Source organism: Monodon monoceros, unplaced genomic scaffold (assembly GCF_005190385.1).
Source record: "Monodon monoceros isolate NGI ecotype Baffin Bay Population unplaced genomic scaffold, NGI_Narwhal_1 Super_Scaffold_20, whole genome shotgun sequence".
In the NCBI taxonomy this organism is placed as follows: domain Eukaryota; kingdom Metazoa; phylum Chordata; class Mammalia; order Artiodactyla; family Monodontidae; genus Monodon; species Monodon monoceros.
In genome coordinates, this window is record NW_021703777.1 from 37,146,703 (window position 1) to 37,165,353 (window position 18,651).

An 18,651-nucleotide genomic window follows, 5' to 3' on the forward strand; every position below is an offset into this window, starting at 1 on the left:
TGCCGTTGTCCATGAATCCTCTTCATTGTATGAGTTTGTAAAGAAAGCCAGAAACAAAACTCAGGTTTATATCAGGTGGTGTTAATGGATCAGAGTGGTGTAATATAAAACAGCTAGAAGTGGGGACCACCTGCAAATGTCTACACAGCTAACAGAGGTTCATTTCATGAATGACTGCAAAAACTGAGTATTAGATGTAGGTGGGTGGGTTTTAGCAGGGTCTGTAAACCATCTTGAATACCTACTCTGAGGATACCTCCCAAACTGCCAAGTATCCTCTACAGAAGGCCAACATCCCCTATCCCAGCACCTCTCAGCAAAAATTGTGAGTTATTAACCTAATTCCTAGAACCCAAGGATGCCTCTAAATTGTCATCATTATTTCAAATGATGGGTTCTTCATCAGGGCTGTATGCAAGCTACACTCTTATTTATCCATTTCTTCTTTTTTACTCTCTTATTTAATGAATGAATCTACTCAAAAACATCTCAACTCTAGTTTAGACCCAGCTCACCTCCTCAGAACATTTTTTTTTTCTTCTTGGATTTCTTCTTATATTATTTATTTCACTGTTCTGCCTGGTTTTGCCATTTGTTATCTTTGGAACATAGATTACCCTAACGCTAACCCTAACCCTTAAGAAGCTCAGTCTTCCCATAGATAAAAAACTCTGCATATAGTGTTACTCTGAGAATTAGTGAGATAATAATGTAAATAGGATACTGAGCACCGAACATGACACATAACAGTTCACAATAAATGTTTTTCCCCTTTCATCTCCCTGGAAAGCTACAGTAGAGTCAGATTACCTGTTAAAATGTATTTTTAATTTTTATTAGTTGGAATTATTTTTAATTGACCCTTTAATAAAATATTTGAAATCAAGGAACAGCTTGACTTAGTTATACTCTAACATAGGAAAGCTTATTACTATATTAGTTTCTGAGAACTCAGTAAAATTGCTAATATAATTTATAAGAGAAAATCTGACTTTTTAAGAGACATCAAAACAAAAGGTTAGAAAGGTATCAACTACGTGGAATGCCACAAAATAAAAGCCATCAGGGATAGCATCACATGACTCCTATTCCTCAGTCTAGAACGCAAGAGGAGAGAAGAGGGCAGAAACAAAAATGTAATTTCTATTGAAGTAGCTGACTAGGGAGGTGTAAATTTGGAAAGACAACAAATAGAGCTTCTGCCAATAATTATTTCTATGATCAAAACAAATTATGTGATTTAAAATATTTTAATTAAAATATGTTGAAACTTTCAATTCAGACTATTATCTGAGATCTGTAAGTATTCTGAGTTTCTTTCCCCAGTAATACGATGATGTGTTACAAGATTTAAAAATGAATACCTGATATTTAATTGACCCCACTGTAAATGTTTTCAACAATGACACAAAGAATGTCGCAGTATCTGCTTGGAAAAGGAATTCACTGATAGAATCTCAAACAGTAAACAACAGACTTATGAATGATTTATGCATGTTTATAAAATCCAGCCAAGTTTTCTATTTCATGAGTTTTGCATCTCATAATTTTGGAAGGAAAGGGCTTCAGAGGGAGCAAAGTCATTGTTTGTATCTCTAAAATATTCTTAAGCATTTTTAAAGAGTTAAAAGGAGAAACAACATCTTAAATAACCACTGTCTTCTTATCACAATTGCATGTGAAATGATGATACTTTAAAGAGGAAGTTTTGAAAACAGTATTTTAGATGAGCAATTATGTCACTGTCTGTGATAATGAGTAAAACTGCCTTCACCAAAGATTTTTGCTTAAATATTCGAAATGCAAACTAACACAGAACATTTAGAATATTTATGAAATCTTTGTCTAGTTTGAAAATGGAATGACTGCTCATTTTCCCCCAGTATGGTCAAAAGGTAAAGTGTCCCATTTTCAAAATATCTGTGGATATTCCATGCACATTTTATAGGCAAATGTAATGATCTGGGAAATAATCAAAAATATTAGTTCACTGGAAGAATTATGAAAGTTTAATTTTTAGAAAGCAGCAGCATTTGTGGGGCTAAGCAAAACTTCTAGAAACCAGGGATCAAAGAGCAACTCCGAAACCATCAATTTCATCTCCTCATTTAACAGAGGAAGTACTAAGAGAATTGGTTAACACAAGGTGATATCTTTCATTAATGGCAGAATAAAGTCCATAACCCAGGAAAACCCTTGGCTCCTGCACCACCATGTGTACTGTAAAAAACAGAAATTGACAGAATGTCAATTTTCTCTTTAAAATCTAGAGAAAAATATAAGTAGTAAGTCTAGTCATTAAAAAAAATTAAAACAACAAGGAAAAAGGTTCAAAATAGACACAGGAATTTGGCACTGCAAAGCTGTCTGAAAATGTATTAGAGTCTTACTGCTGATGTTTCCGGCTTTCCCTGGAGAAGGTTCTAAATGTTAAATAACACAGTCAAGTTAGGGTTATGTTGGTTTATTCAAATAATCAGTGCCCACTGCAAGAAAGGCCAGGACTATTGCATATTCAACCCACATCTAGGTCAGTGAGCTCACATCTAGGTCAGTGAGCTCACATCTACAGATTCAGTTCTTTATTCTAGTCATCCCTCTGACAATTTCTCAAGATTAGCCAAAAGATAGGCCAAGTAGATGTGCATCTACTTATCCAAACTAAATTTTTTTAAGTTTAGCGAGGGATAACACATTATTTAACCATATGTGATCCCATACCTAGAAAAATATATTTAAGTAGGATCCAGGTTTGCAAAGATGAACTGAGGGTTCTGCTAAGACCTTGAATTGATTCTGTTAATCTCTTCCACGACTATGACACAAACAGGAAAAATGAGTGAGAAAAGAAAATAAAATAATTTAGCATATTTAAAATATATGCAGTACTTACTATATGTTGAGTATCTAGCTCATAAATGGAAGAGAGTATTGTTCCAAGGTAATAATCATGGGAAATCAGACACATGAAGGATTTTGACAATCTCTAGAATTGGTGGTTAATGAGAGAATATTAGTCCCACTTACCTGGGAGAAGAAAGTATGTACATTTGATTCATGAGTTGTAATTGAAAAATGTAATATTATGACAGTTTTGTACTAGGGTGTTGAGTAGGAATTATCCTATTGTCCCAAACTGACTTCTAGAATCTAAAACCAGAAATAAAAAGATGTTAAATTTGGAAAGACAACAAATGCCATCAGCTACTTCTTCTTGCTAAGGAAAGAAGTCTGGGGGAAATCCAAAACCCTCTCTAGTCAAGGGAGAACAAACTCCAGGAGAATTGCTGGCAACTAGAGAGACTGGTAGCTTAATGCTTAGACTGCTCTTCACCTATCCCTGAATAATGGACAAAAGAACTGCAGGGCAGGGAAAATTCTGTGGCAGTGTGGAGGAGCCTACAGTACCACATTTGTCATGGTGACCATGTATGTATTTCCAGGAGCTCAAGTTTAACCAGGGAAGGTGGGTGGCCTTGTAATGACCTCCTAGGAGCAAGAAGCTGTGGGTATAGTGCTCATTTTGAGAGCTGAAGGGTGAAAAAAGAGGACGAGATACAGCCCCATCTCCAACATTCTGGGTAGTAAGGATGGTCATAAACAGCCACAATTTAGCCAGAGAATCAGGAGAAATCAAGATGGCCCTATAGTCTCCTTACAATGATAGGCTCTTAGGCAGAGATGTATTTGTTCTTGCTCTCCTCTTCCCCACTGCCAGTTCAGCGACCTCAAAGAGAAGGAAAGGGTATCCAGTCCATGGGACTCTCAAACAGGCAGACAGACAATCAAACACACAGACACACACAAACACACACACACAGTGCCGATGGTAGAGGGGAGGAGAAAAAGTGCACCTGAGCTTCCTCCCTTGTGTGTGCCCTGCCAAAGCTGGCAAGCGCTGGGATACAGTGTGGAGCAACATAAATGAGATTTAAACCAAGCGTGAGGAGTTTCAGACCTTCAAGATGGCAGAGAAGTAAGATGTGGAGATCACCTTCCTCTCCACAAATACATCAGAAATACATCTACATGTGGAACAACTCCTACAGAACACCTACTGAATGCTGGCAGAAGACCTCAGACTTCCCAAAAGGCAGGAAATGCCCCACGTACCTGGGTAGGGCAAAAGAAAAAAGAAAAAAACAGAGACAAAAGAATAGGGACAGGACCTGCACCTCTGGGAGGGAGATGTGAAAGTGGAATAGTTTCCACACACAAGGAAGCCCCTTCACTGGCAGAGATGGGGGGTGGCAGGGGGGAAGCTTTGGAGCCACAGAGGAGAGCGCAGCAACAGGGATGCAGAGGGCAAAGCGGAGAGATTCCAGCACAGAGGATCAGTGCCGACCAGCACTCGCCAGCCTGAGAGGCTTCTCTGCTCACCCGCCAGGGCAGGTGGGGGCTGGGAGCTGAGGCTCAGGCTTTGGAGGTCAGATCCCAGGGAGAAGAGAGAAGACTGGGAATGGCTGCATGAACACAGCCTGAAAGGGAGTAGTGCACCACAGCTAGCCAGGAAGGCTAGCTCACCCAGTGGGGGCAGACACCAAAAACAATGGGAACTACGAACTTGCAGCCTGCAAAAAGGAGACCCCAAACACAGTAAGTTAAGAAAAATGAGAAGACAGAGGAAAACACAGCAGATGAAGGAGCAAGGCAAAAACCCACCAGACCAAACAAATGAAGAGGAAGTAGGCAGTCTACCTGAAAAAGAATTCAGAGAAATGATAGTAAAGATGATCCAAAATCTTGGAAATAGAATAGACAAAATGCAGGAAACATTTAACAAGGACTGAGAAGAACTAAAGAGCAAACAAAAAATGATGAACAACACAAAAAATAAAATTAAAAATTCTCTAGAAGGAATCAATAGCAGAATAACTGAGGCAGAAGAACGGATAAGTGACCTGGAAGATAAAATAGTGGAAGTAACTACTGCAGAGCAGAATAAAGAAAAAAAGAATGAAAAGAATTGAAGACAGTCTCAGAGACTCCTGAAACAACATTAAACACACCAACATTCGAATTATAGGGCCCCCAGAAGAAGAAGAGAAAAAGAAAGGAACTGAGAAAATATTTGAAGAGATTATAGCTGAAAAATTCTTTAATATGGGAAAGGAAATAGTCAGTCAGGTCCAGGAAGCGCAGACAGTCCCATACAGGATAAATTCAAGGAGAAACATGCAAAGACACATATTAATCATACTATAAAAAATTAAATACAAAGAAAAAATATTAAAAGCAGCAAGGGAAAAGCAACAAATAATATACAAGGGAATCCCCATAGGGTTAACAGCTGATCTTTCAGCAGAAACTCTGTAAGACAGAAGGGAGTGGCAAGACATATTTAAAGCAATTAAAGGGAAAAACCTACAACCAAGATTACTCTACCCAGCAAGGATCTCATTCAGATTCGACAGAGAAATTAAAATCTTTATAGACAAGCAAAAGCTAAGAGAATTCAGCACCACCAAACCAGCTTTACAACACATGCTAAAGGAACTTCTCTAGGCAGGAAACACAAGAGAAGGAAAAGACCTGCAATAACAAGCACAAAACAATTAAGAAAATGGTTAGACGGACATACATATTGATAACTACCTTAAATGTAAGTGGATTAAATGCTCCCACCAAAAGACATAGAGTAGCTGAATGGATACAAAAGCAAGACCTGTATATTTGCTGTCTACAAAAGACCAGCTTCAGACCTACGGACACATACAGACTGACAGTGAGGGGATGGAAAAAGATATTCCATGCAAATGGAAATCAAAAGAAACCTAGCATAGCAATTCTCATATCAGACAAAATAGACTTTAAAATAAAGACTATTACAAGAGACAAAGAAGGACACTACATAATGATCAAGAGATCAATGCAAGAAGAAGATATAACAATTGTAAATATCTATGCATCCAACATAGGAGCACCTCAATACATAAGGCAAATGCTAAAAGCCATAAAAGGGGAAATCGACAGTAACACATACATAGTAGGGGACTTTAACACCCCACTTTCACCAATGGACAGATCATCCAAAATGAAAATAAATAAGGAAACACAAGCTTTAAATGATACATTAAACAAGATGGACTTAATTGATATTTATAGGACATTCCATCCAAAAACAATAGAATACACATTTTTCTCAAGTGCTCATGGAACATTCTCCAGGATAGATCATATCTTGGGTCACAGATCAAGCTTTGGTAAATTTAAGGAAATTGAAATTGTATCAAGTATCTTTTCCGACCACAACACTATGAGACTAGATATCAATTACAGGAAAAAATCTGTAAAAAATACAAACACATGGAGGCGAAACAATATACTACTAAATAACCAAGAGATCACTGAAGAAATCAAAGAGGAAATCAAAAAATGCCTAGAAACAAATGACAATGAAAACACAATGACCCAATACCTACAGGATGCAGCAAAAGCATTTCTAAGAGGCAAGTTTATAGCAATACAATCCTACCTCAAGAAACAAGATACATCTCAAATACACAACCTAACCTTACACTTAAAGCAATTAGAGAAAGAAGAACAAAAAACCACCGAAGTTAGCAGAAGGAAAGAAATCATAAAGATCAGGTCAGAAATAAATGAAAAAGAAATGAAGGAAATGATAGCAAAGATCAATAAAACTAAAAGCTGGTTCTTTCAGAAGCTAAACAAAATTGATTAGCCAGACTCATCAAGAAAAAAAGGGAGAAGACTCAAATCAATAGAATTAGAAATGAAGTAACAACTGACACTGCAGAAATACAAAGGATCATGAGAGATTACTACAAGCAACTATATGCCAATAAAATGGACAACCTGGAAGAAATGGACAAATTCTTAGAAAAGCACAACCTTCTAACACTGAACCAGGAAGGAATAGAAAACCTGAACAGACCAATTACCAGCACTGAAATTGAAACTGTGATTAAAAACCTTCCAACAAACAAAAGCCCAGGACCTGATGGCTTCACAGGTGAATTCTATCAAACATTTAGAGAAGAGCTAGCACCTATCCTTTTCAAAGTTTTCCAAAATATAACAGAGAGAGGAACACTCACAAACTCATTCTACGAGGCCACCATCACCCTGATACCAAGGACAGACAAAGATGTCACAAAGAAAGATGCAAAAATCCGCAACAAGCTACTAGCAAACAGAACCCCACACCACATTAAAAGGATCATTCACCATGATCAAGTGGGGTTTATCCCAGGAATGCAAGGATTCTTCAATATATGGAAATCAATCAACACAATACACCATATTAACAAATTGAAGGAGAAAAACCATATGATCATCTCAATATATGCAGAAAAATCTTTTGACAAAATTCAACACCCATTTATGATAAAAACTCTCTGGAAAGTAAGCATAGAGGGAACTTACCTCAACATAATAAAGGCCATATATGACAAACCCACAGCCAACATCATTCTCAATGGTGAAAAACTGAAATCATTTCCTCTAAGATCAGGAACAAGACAAGGATGTCCACTCTCACCACTATTATTCAACATAGTTTTGGAAGTGTTAGCCACAGAAATCAGAGAAGAAAAAGAAATAAAAGGAAACCAAATCAGAAAAGAAGAAGTAAAGCTGTCACTGTTTGCAGATGATACTATACATAGAGAATCCTACAGATGCCAGCAGAAAACTACTAGAGCTAATCAATGAATTTGGTAAAGTAGCAGGATACAAAATTAATGCACAGAAATCTCTGGCATTCCTATACACTAATGATGAAAAATCTGAAAGTGAAATCAAGAAAACACTCCCATTTACCATTGCAACAAAAAGAATAAAATATCTAGGAGTAAACCTACCTAAGGAGAAAAAATACCTGTATGCAGAAAACTATAAGACACTGATGAAAGAAATTAAAAATGATACAAACAGATGGAGAGATATACCATGTTCTTGTATTGGAAGAATCAACATTGTGAAAATGACTATACTACCCAAAGTAATCTACAAATTCAATGCAATCCCTATCAAACTACGAATGGCATTTTTCACAGAACTAGAACAAAAAATTTCATGGTTTCTATGGTAACACAAGACCCTGAATAGCCAAAGCACTCTTGAGAAAGAAAAACTGTGCTGGAGGAATCAGGCTCCCTGACTTCAGAATATACTAACAAAGCTGCAGTAATCAAGACAGCATGGTACTGGCACAAAAACAGAAATATAGGTCAATGGAACAGGATAAAAAGCCCAGAGGTAAACCCACGCACATATGGTCACCTTACCTTTGATAGAAGAGGCAAGAATATACAATGGAGAAAAGTTAGCCTCTTCAATAAGTGGTACTGGGAAACCTGGACAGGTACATGGAAAAGAATGAAATTAGAACACTCCATAACACCATACAGAAAAATAAACTCAAAATGGATTAAAGACCTAAATGTAAGGCCAGACACTATCAAACTCTTAGAGGAAAACATAGGCAGAACACTCTATGACATAAATCACAGCAAGATCCTTTTTGACCCACCTCCTAGAGAAATGGAAATAAAAACAAAAATAAACAAATGGGACTTAATGAAACTTAAAAGATTTTGCACAGCAAAGGAAATCATAAACAAGATGAAAAGACAACCCTAAGAATGGAAAAAAATATTTGCAAATGAAGCAACTGACAAAGAATTAATCTCCAAAATATACAAGGAGCTCATGCAGCTCAATAACAAAAAAACAAACAACCCAATCCAAAAATGGGCAGAAGACCTAAACAGACATTTCTCCAAAGAAGATATACAGACTGCCAACAAACACATGAAAGAATGCTCAACATCACTAATCACTAGGGAAATGTAAATCAAAACTACAATGAGGTATCACCTCACACCAGTCAGAATGGCCATCATCAAAAAATCCTCAAACAATAAATGCTGGAGAGGGTGTGGAGAAAAGAGAACCCTCTTGCACTGTTGGTGGGAATGTAAATTAATACAGCACTATGGAGAACAGTATGGAGGTTCCTTACAAAACTGAAAATAGAACTACCATATGACCCAGCAATCCCACTACTGGGCATATACCCTGAGAAAACCATAACTCAAAAAGAGTCATGTACCACAATGTTCATTGCAGCTCTATTTACAGTAGCCAGGACATGGAAGCAACTTAAGTGTCCATCAACAGATGAATGGATAAAGAAGACATGGCACATATATACAATGAAATATTACTCAGCATTAAAAAGAAATGAAATTGAGGTGTTTGTGGTGAGGTGAATGGACCTAAAGTCTGTCATACAGAGTGAAGTCAGAAAGAATAAAACAAATACTGTATGCTAACACATATATATGGAATCTAAATAAATAAATAAATAAAGGTTCTGACGAACCTAGGGACAGGACAGGAGTACAGATGCAGACGTAGAGAATGGACTTGAGGACATGAGGGGGAAGGGTAAACTGGGATGAAGTGAGAGAGTGGCATGGACATATATACACTACCAAATATAAAATAGATAGCTAGTGGGAAGCAGCTGCATAGCACAGGGAGATCAGCTCAGTGCTTTTTGACCGCCTGGAGGGGTGAGATAGGGAGAATGGGAGGGAGGGAGATGCAAGAGGGAAGAGATATGGGAACATATGTATATGTATAGCTGATTCACTTTGTTATCAAGCAGAAACTAGCACACCATTGTAAAGCAATTATACCCCAATAAAGATGTTTAAAAAAATGAATAAATAAACCAGTGTGAGGCTTGAGTGTTAAATCAGATTGGAATTTAATAATTAAAAATGGCTGGCATATTTCCTCAAAAGGTTAAACATAGAGTTGCTGTATATCCCATCAATTCCACTTCTATGTACATAACCAAGAGAAATGGAAACATATGTCTATACAAAAACTTGTACTCAAATGCTCATAGCAGCATTATTCATAATAGTCCCAGAGTGGGAAACAACCGAAATGTTTGTCAGCTGGAGAATGGATATATATATAAAATGTGGCATATTGAGACAAGTGAATATTATTAGGCCATATAAGGAAATGAACTACTAATACATGTTACAATATGGATGAACCCTGAAAATATGCTAAGGGAAAGAAGCCAAAATTCGGAAAGTAAGATTAACAATTCATGTATCTAGGGTTGCTTGCTTTTACACAAAAAGCGATCAAAACATTTTGTAAATTATAATTTATGTAGTTTACAATTGATAAACAGTCGCTGAATGAATGAACATATGGTAATAACACTAGAAAACAGAGAACATCTGGATTTATGCAGGATAAAGCTAAAGAAGAATGGCCAAAAAGATTGAGTGCTAAAAAGAAACCTGAAAAAAAATGAATAGCAAATAGCAATGAAATACTTCATACACCAGGGGAAGAAAATGTAGCCATTTAAAATATATTACTCTAAGCACTAAAAATATAAATATTCAAATTATATTTTCAACCATTAACTTTTTTTCCCTACATTCTCTTCTCCACTAGTTGGGATAATGGAAATAGACCTAAACTTATGCTAATGAGATAGCATATGAATTATCTGGTTCTGTCTGTTGAATTGCATCACAAATACAAAAGCCTTCAGTCAATATGAGTAAATGTTAGAAGCGGAACTCAAGGGATTCAACTCCAGTAGATCTCTCTCCAAATTGTTGTTGAGGAAAAAGTGCTGTGTGTGAGATGAGAATACTAGGGCTGCCTCTCTCTGGGATGGTCCAGAAAGAATCCTTCAAGACTCCTTGGCTGTCCTCATAATCATTTTGATAAGCTCTGAAGGGGCCCCAAAAGTAACTTAAACAAAGAGAAAAGACATCCTGCAAAGGTTTTTTGGAGAATCTTTCCATTTGAGTTCAGTGTATTGGCAGCATAGATCACAAGTGAAAACAAGTTATCTTCTTCTCTGAAGTTAGCATTACTTACATGGGCTGATCATCTACCATTCCCTTTGTTACACAATTAATAAAGTATATATTATAGAACCTGATTTCTAAACTGCTGTGTCAGGGTATCCTGATGGTAAAAGATGGTAAAAATGATGATGATGATGATCGTAGTGGTGGTGGTGGTAACAATAGTCAATATTTACTGAGTGCTTAATATGTGGCCACATATTGTAAAAGTATTCTAGAAACGTCATTTCATGTATGCTAACAACTACTTATTAGATAAGTATTATTATTACTCACATTTTACATATGTGTAAGTAACCCAAGTAAACAACAAGTAACTCACCCAAAGCCTATCGCTAGTGATCGAGTCTAGGCTGAACACAGGGAGTCTGATCCTAGAACCTGTATACAGAGCAACTGGGCTGGGACTTCCCTGGTGGCACAGTGATTAAGAATCCACCTGCTAATGCAGGGGACACAGGTTCGATCCCTGGTCTGGGAAAATCCCACATGCCACGGAGCAACTAAGCCCGGTGCCACAACTACTGAAGCCCGCTCACCTAGAGCCCATGCTCGGCAACAAGAGAAGCCACTGCAATGAGATGCCCGCGCACCACAAGGAAGAGTAGCCCCCGCTCACCGCAGCTAGAGAAAGCTGGTGCGCAGCAACAAAGACCCAGTGCGGCCAAAAAAAAAAAAAAACTGGGCTCAACTGCTTTCCAGAGAAATGACCACGCTGGACAGAGTCAATTCTAGAGGAAATTATGACGATGAAGTCTTCTCTCACACTGATCCCTCTGGCCACCATGCCCATCCATCAATTTCCCTTCGTCCAAGACATGCTTTGCTGCTTTTCCATACTAAGTACCCTCTCCAGCAGCAGCAGATTTTCTCAGCTCTTCTTCCTACAGTCAAAAGTGACTGATTACCATGATTCGTGGTAAGGTACTAATGGATGATAGAAGATCAAGTGTTTGTGGCATAGTTGCCTTTCAAAATTTTTTCCGGAAATTATTGCACAATACAAAATAATGAACAATAGGAACACCAGACAGAGTTGCAGGACTGTCAGAGGAGGCCTTTTTCGATAGGTAAGCATTTTGGATTCCTCCACAGTGAGCTATACATAGAATAAGCCCTGTTTTCACTGTTTAGCTCTAAATCCAGTAAACCAAGAAAAATAGGCACATAAAAGCAAGGGAAGAATCACTGCTTGTCTTCTTTCTCAGGTGCTGAAATACTCAGCCATTATCAATTCTCCAACAATCTACTGAAGGACCATGACCTACACCTTTAATTCTGCCACATATATCAACCCAACTGCTTGTAATAAAGTTATGCTGTCCTTCAATTCTCAGGTTAAATATATATTCTTTTGAAAAACCCTCCCTGAACCTTGAAGTGGTTATAGGTGCCCCTCCCGTGGCTTCCTAATGGTTCTCTATACTTTCCTTATTTTAATACTCATTACACTGTACGGTAACTGCAATTGTCTATAACAGCCACTGGAATTGAGCACCACCTTCATGGATATTTAGCATTATTTGTCTCTGTGGCAGAGACTGCTAACTCTTTTTTCATACCCACATTCTCCTCTGCTCCCAGGATAAAGCTAGGCTGCATGCCCAGCCTCCTGTGCAGTTAGGAATGATCATGTGACTCAGTTCTATCTAACAGAATGCGAATAGAAGTGATAAGAGCCACTATCAGTCCACCTAATCCTTCTATGCAGTACACTATTTTATACTGCCTTCTAGGTGACTGGGAAGGAAATGACCCCATGATGAATTTTGAAGCCAGAAGTTAAAATGGCAAAATCACTGGCAGCTTAAGTTTCTAAACAGTTTTTTGAAGCAGACCTCCTCACTTACCTAGAATCACTTTGGACCTTCACCTGAGAAAGAAATCAGCTTCTTCCTTTTAAATCTTTTTTTTTTTTTTTTTGCGTGGTGGTGTCTATCTTTTTATACCATCAGTTATAGCATCTTTTTGTTTCTTAGAATCTAGCATAATAACTACAGGTACACTCGAAATCTATAAATATGTGTTGAAAAAATGAAATGAATGAATGATTAGGGTGAACATCTCAAGAAATAAACTCTTTTTGTCAAACTAATATTATAAAAATAGCTAACATTTATTTTATGCTTACTATATGCTACAGCTAAGATTCGTTCCATAAATTATCTCATTTAAACCTCTGAACAATGTTATGAGGTAGGTGCTACTATTATCCCATTGCACAGATTAGTAAATTGAAGCTTAAACCAGCTTAATCACTACCTAGTATATCATAGTTATTTGGTAGATGAATCAAGATTCAACCCAAACAATGTAACTCAAAAGCCTGTTTTAACCACACTGAAATAAATAAATGCCATGCCTAGGTGACTTCCATAAGCAATAAAAAATTATTCAGCAAATAGCAGAATTAAATATTTTATATTAATAACACTATCTTTTGATATAATTTCTAGGAAAGAGCTAAGAGTTCCTAAAAATTTATGATGACACACAATACCTTCTTATGTGTCTTTTTAAATGGCAAAAGACTTAGATGCTACATAGAAAGTCAGTTATAGATTTGAAGCTGAAATTCAAGTTTCAAGGTTTCTAGTATTATTATTATTTTTTGGCTGTGCCATGCAGCATGCGGGATCCCTGACCAAGGATCGAATCCTTGCCCGCTGCATTGGAAGCACAGAATCTTAACCACTGGACCACCAGGGAAGTCCCTCCAGTATTATTTTAAACATGCAGTCGGGGTTTTGGCTGCTTCTGGCTCATATACTTTATATTTTAAAATAAATATTTATTTATTTATTTTTGCTGCGCTGGGTCTTAGTTGTGGCACGCAGGATCTTCATTGCAGCACCCTTAGTTGCGACAAGGGATCTTTTTTAGTTGTAGCATGCGTACTTCTTAGTTGCGGCATGTGAACTCTTAGTTGCGGCATGCATGTGGGATCTAGTTCCCCAAACAGGGATCGAACCCGGGCCACCTGCATTGGGAGCGTGGAGTCTTACCCACTGGACCATCAGGGAAGTCCCCTGGCTCATATACTTTAACAGAGAACAGCAATTGCCTTAGAGATCTCTAGATTTCGTTAACTCACAAGTTTCATTAAATATATAAAATTAGAGCTTACTCTTAAATCGGTAATCAATTTTTGCACATTTAGAGGTCAGGCCTCAGGTTATAATTCACTGAAAATCACTTTGTTCTCTAAATTAATAAAATCCATTGTGATCTAATACAGTGTCATCCTCATCATGTCCAGAAAAACCCTCCCCACACAAGTGGATGAATATCTGTTGTAGAAAGTCTAGACTAGATTAATTGGGTTAGTGCCTGTTTGGATTTTAGTCATTTTATCAGGAGTGCCAGACTGGCTTCTAAAAATCAATGCTTTCCAGTGTCAAGTTCTAGTACCCAGGGTATGTCAGAGATATTCTCTAGTATGGCCATACTTGAGACTTGGTTATTATTTAAGTAATAATATACTTCAGGATAGAAGTAAAACAAATGGTTCCAAAAAAGTACTAGGAATTTATCACTAAATTCATTTAACAAAATCTATATAACTGTCTTACTTTTAGGATAGCTGTAATAATCATACTTTATAACTCAGCTGCTTACCCCATGTTATAATATCTGTAACTAAAGCCACAGTCATTTGTCATGATTATTAATGAAAAATAGGCAAACAATATTGTCACAAACTTAGTTTAAACCTGTTTTAAAACATTTTTCATAGCTACCCAAAAGTCCTAGGGGTATGCAGGGTAGATGGAAGACATTTTTAAAAATAAATTCTTCTGTACAGTATAATTTTAAACTTTTTTCTGTATGTAAATAGAGCTTTATTTTAAAGATTAAAATAGAAAAAATATTAAACAAAAAGTGAAAAAATACAGTACTATAGGATGTTTACAGTAGTGTTCTATGAGTAACAAATAAAGGATGCATTAGTGTATGTTCAAAATTGGCTACATACATCACTTTTCCGTGTTTGTTTTTTCAGAAACAACAAAAATCAACTTTATTTTTAAATCTGTTCTAAATAAAATCTGTATCCATGTAATTGCAAACACTGTAGAAAATGGTTTCTGGAGAGGGTTTCAGCCTAGATGAACTAAAGTTTCATTTTTAAAAGTATAGGATACTAAAGATTTTAGTTTGATGTATATTAAATATAAAGCAGTTATATTTTGAGATAGACCTCCAATATATTGCCAGGAGAACCCTGGCTACAGGCTGGAAAGTCTTGTTTACAAACCAGGTACTGTCCCCAGAGAAAGGAGAATTTCAATTTGAATAAGAATACGAAACATCAATATTAGGTTCAAATAATTAAGTTTAAAATGCACTAAATCACATATATTAGGTTCTAGTAGACATGAAGATAGACAGTACAGATGGAAGAAAAACTTAACTGAGAAAATTATATTTATTAACATAGGTTTTCAACATATTAGGTATTATGGATTGAATTGGGTCACCCCCCCCCAATTCACATTAAAGACCTAACCCCCACTGTGACTGTATTTGGGGCCTTTAACGTTAAATGATGCCATAATGATGGGGCTATCTGATAGGACTCATGTCCTTTTAAGAAGAGACACCAGGGCTCTCTCACTCTCCTGTGTACAAAGCAAAGGCCATGTGAGGACACAGAGGGAAGGCAGTTGTCTACAAGCCAGGAAGAGAAGCTTCACCTGAAACCAACTCTGGAAGCATCTTGATCTTGGATTTCCAGCCTCTAGAAATCTGAGAAAATTAATTTCTGTTGTTTAAGCACCCCTGTCTATGGTATTCTATTACGGCAGCCAGAGGAGACATCAGGAAACAGCCACCATTATTCCTTTCTAACAGGGTAGTGTGGTTTTGCATCTTGAGTAGCTCAGGTGTTTTGGAAAGAGCTTCCCATTACCTACCTGAGAACCCAGCCTCTTTGTGTGACATACACATCCATTTTTGCTGTGGCCCCACCAATCTCTCTAAGCCCATTTCTTGTCATTTTGCTGCCCTCACAATATGGAGCTATTTATAGATATCTATTCTACAACTCCATATCTTTCCTCTGCTCTGAATTCCTTTCCCCAATTTATGTAACTGGAAAACTCCCACCAACTTTCAGCACCCCAGGTAAGGGTTACCTCTTGCTTTGCACAGCCTCCCCCAACTCCTCTAGCCAGTCACCACTCACTCCCTGGCACTAATTGTATCTGTGTTTTCTGAGCACTCAGTGTTTACATGGTAGCCTGTCACAATTATAATTTTGTTTACATGTTTCTCCCAACAGATGTGCAGTTTTTAATAACAAGGATAATGATGGAGTTTATTCTCTTTATTGAGTTGAGAAACTCAGAGAAAGTTTCACTAAAATAAATTGAGAACCTCTTTCTAGGACAGGAGGGACACACATTTCAAGGGTTTTAATCCTTTCATTTTAGAAATACTATTAAGAGAGAGGAAAACCAATCCAGATTAAGTTTATTGAACATTTTCAGCTGGTTAGGAATGCTTAGAAGAGTGAAGTTTTTTTTTCATTTCATTAGTGATGTTTCCTCCAGTATTATTGAAATAGCCCTCATCAAAATATATGAAGGTCAAGGGCATTCTTATGCTTGAAAGTGCCAATACTGAAAACAGTACTTCTGACTGGAAGCAAATCTAAAAAATAGTTGAGGATTTGTGAGCAGGCAAAAGCCTAAACTGAAGGAACACTGGATTAGGAGCAAGGAAATCTGATTTTTCAGTTCATCATCTGCTACTCATTAACAGTATCCCTTGGTTGATACACACACACACACACACACACACACACACACACACGTACCCTTTATCTATAAAATGAGGGGTTTTATAACAACTAAATATTTTCCCGTTTTAACATTTTTCAGGATGTTCAATTGTTCTTCATCGAATTCTTAGGATTATTCTATATCACTACAGGATTTATTTAATGTAATTTAAACTTCATTATTTTAAATACACGTTATGATTTTGATACATCAAGCTGAGGATAGTCAGTACTACTGACAGCACATGGTCCTGGCCCAACTCTGCTTGGCTAGAGATATATTTTACTAAATCACTCACCAACTCGTCCAAAAATGTGCTGCAGCACTTACAATGTGTCAGGCATCTATGCTCACTTAAAGAACTCACTTTAAAGTAAGAAATTAATCCATTCATGGGCAAATACATGGTCCTTTCAAATTCCAAAATGTCCTCTGATATAGGAATTGCTAGATTTTCATCTGATTCCGTGCTCACATGTCTAAACATCAGTGTAAAAGATTAAAATTTAAAAGTACTATGTCAAAATTCCTGGTGCTTGTACTGTCATAAAAGATGATCCAAAAAAAGAATAATAATTCAAAGTTATTAGTGCTTTATTAACAGCAAATCTTTAACAAGTAATAAGTAGAAGAAAAATTAAGAATCCTTTTTTGGAGGGGGGGGAATGATTGTAGTCTATGTTTGGTTTGTATAAGAATTAGTATTTTCTTGTCAATATAACTATTCTTTTAATTTCAGTCATTATAAGTCTACAAATACTAGTAACTAATACTAACTTCAAAATATTACTTATCTTAGAAATATTATGAATGAAAGTAATTTTCACTTTGAGGCAGAGTTTCATTTGAATTAATCAGAAGTTTTTGCATCTTCTTATTTATATTTCCAACTTTTTGTCAAAATAACTACATTGCACTGAAAACTATTTGTGACTGTAGACCTTCTAAGAAATTCCACAGAGGACAGTAGCCAAGGCAATTTGATAATATCCTCTTTTAACAGTTTAGAGGGGTCATGTGCATATTCTCTGACATCTGCAATTTCTCAAATTTTAGAAATTTTGAGCTTGAGCTTGACCCATTGTATCCTATCTTCATTACTAGAAGGTACACTGAGCTCACCAAAGAGTCAAAATGTTTGTTCAGTTTCCTTTCAATTCTCTAGCCACTCAGCCCCTGAAACCTCTGTTTTCTCCCCTAATCCCTTGTTTAGGTTCTAGATGAGACCTAATTGATGATTTGATTTGTACCCATTCTGTTTAACAACCCAGTCCACCCAAACCATGCCAGAACAAGAGTTCATAGGATAAAATATTGAAAATTACTCATACTTCTGTTTTATTGAACACGGTCCTCCATATCACAGTTTCCATACTGGATCCCCCACGTTCTACATTTTTTCACATTAACCTCAGTTTGGTAAAAATGATTTTATGTTCAGGATAATACCTTACTGTGAGTACTACATTGTTTAAAACAAGGTACAAGAAAAGAACCCTAGAGTAAGAGTTAAGAAACAAAAGACTTTACTCCTTTGCCTCTGATCTCTATATGATGGGGGTCATGTTGCTTCATGTCACTAAGACACAATTTCTTCATCTATAATGATAACCCCCATATTCTTCACTGATTTGCTGCAATGAAAACAATAGCAGGTATGGAAATGCACTGTAATTCTCATGATATCAATATGGGATACTTTTATTGATTTATGAGATCTTTGGCTGAGGCTATATGAACTTGGACCTAACTAGAGGCAAAATATGGCACCACTGTCTAACTTTGGGTAATATGCATTACACCTAAACATTGATTTCGTCATACTTAAGTGAGGATAATCCTACCTCACAGGATTATTGTAAGCATTTCATAACATATATATATATATATATATATAAATTCTTAGTCTAATGCTTGGCCCTGGTAAAAATATGCTAAAAAAATAGCAATTTCAAAAAATGAGTAGAGTTTGTAAATTCATT

The 18,651-nt window shown here is 36.7% G+C and overlaps 1 protein-coding gene across 5 annotated transcripts in view; it reads right to left on the minus strand.

Annotated features, from left to right (window-relative positions):
• The window catches only part of ARHGAP24 (Rho GTPase activating protein 24), a 518,868-nt gene that overhangs the window by 411,791 nt on the left and 88,426 nt on the right, over positions 1–18,651 (minus strand). The window lies entirely within an intron of this gene.